Source organism: Cicer arietinum, chromosome 6 (genome assembly GCF_000331145.2).
Source record: "Cicer arietinum cultivar CDC Frontier isolate Library 1 chromosome 6, Cicar.CDCFrontier_v2.0, whole genome shotgun sequence".
NCBI lineage: Eukaryota > Viridiplantae > Streptophyta > Magnoliopsida > Fabales > Fabaceae > Cicer > Cicer arietinum.
This window is the reverse complement of record NC_021165.2, coordinates 10,983,334-10,984,321: the sequence shown is the minus strand read 5'-3', so window position 1 is coordinate 10,984,321 and position 988 is coordinate 10,983,334.

The window sequence follows — 988 nt, the reverse complement described above, 5'->3', positions numbered from 1 at the left end:
CAAAAATCAATCTCAAGTGATAACGAGGGATATAAGTGATAACAATGCACTAATTAGTGGCTTTTGCATCATGGGTCAATTAAAAGAAGCAATTGCTTTGTTAAAAAAAATGACATTGGAAAACATCAACCAGGATGTGTATACTTTTAATATATATATTCTGAAATGGTTGTCAAGAGAATTTCTCCTAATGTTGTCACTTACAATGCACTAATTAGTGGCTTTTGCATCATGGGTCAATTAAAAGAAGCAATTGCTTTGTTAAAAAAAATGACATTGGAAAACATCAACCAGGATGTGTATACTTTTAATATATTGCTTGATGCTTTTTGTAAGGAAGGGAAGTTGATAGAAGCTAAAAATGTGTTTGCCGTGATGTTGAAAAAAGACATAAAACCAGATATTGTTACTTACAACTGTTTAATGGATGGATATTTCCTAATTAATGAAGTGAACAAGGCTAAGAGTATACTCAACATTATGGTCCAAAGGGGAGTGGCTCCTGACGTTAGGAGCTATAGTATCATGATTAATGGACTTTGTAAGATTAGCATGGTTGGTGAAGCCATGAACCTCTTCAAAGAAATGCAGTCCAAAAAAATTGTTCCTAATGTGGTAACTTACAATTCCCTCATTGGTGGCTTGTGCAAATCAGGGAGAATTACATATGCTTTGCATCTTGTTTGTGAGATGCATGATAGGGGCCAACCACCTGATATATATACTTACAATTTTGTATTGGATGCTTTATGCAAAAGCAATGATGTTGATAAGGCAATTGCATTATTGAAAAAATTTAAAGACTTGGGTATTCAACCAGATATGTGCACGTATAATATTCTTCTCAATGGATTGTGTAAAAATGGACGAATAAAGGATTCACAAAAGATTTTTGAAGATCTTTTGGTCAAAGGCTACAATCTAAATGTCTATACATATACCATTATGATACAAGGCTTTTGTAACAAGGGCTTGTTGGACGAAGCGT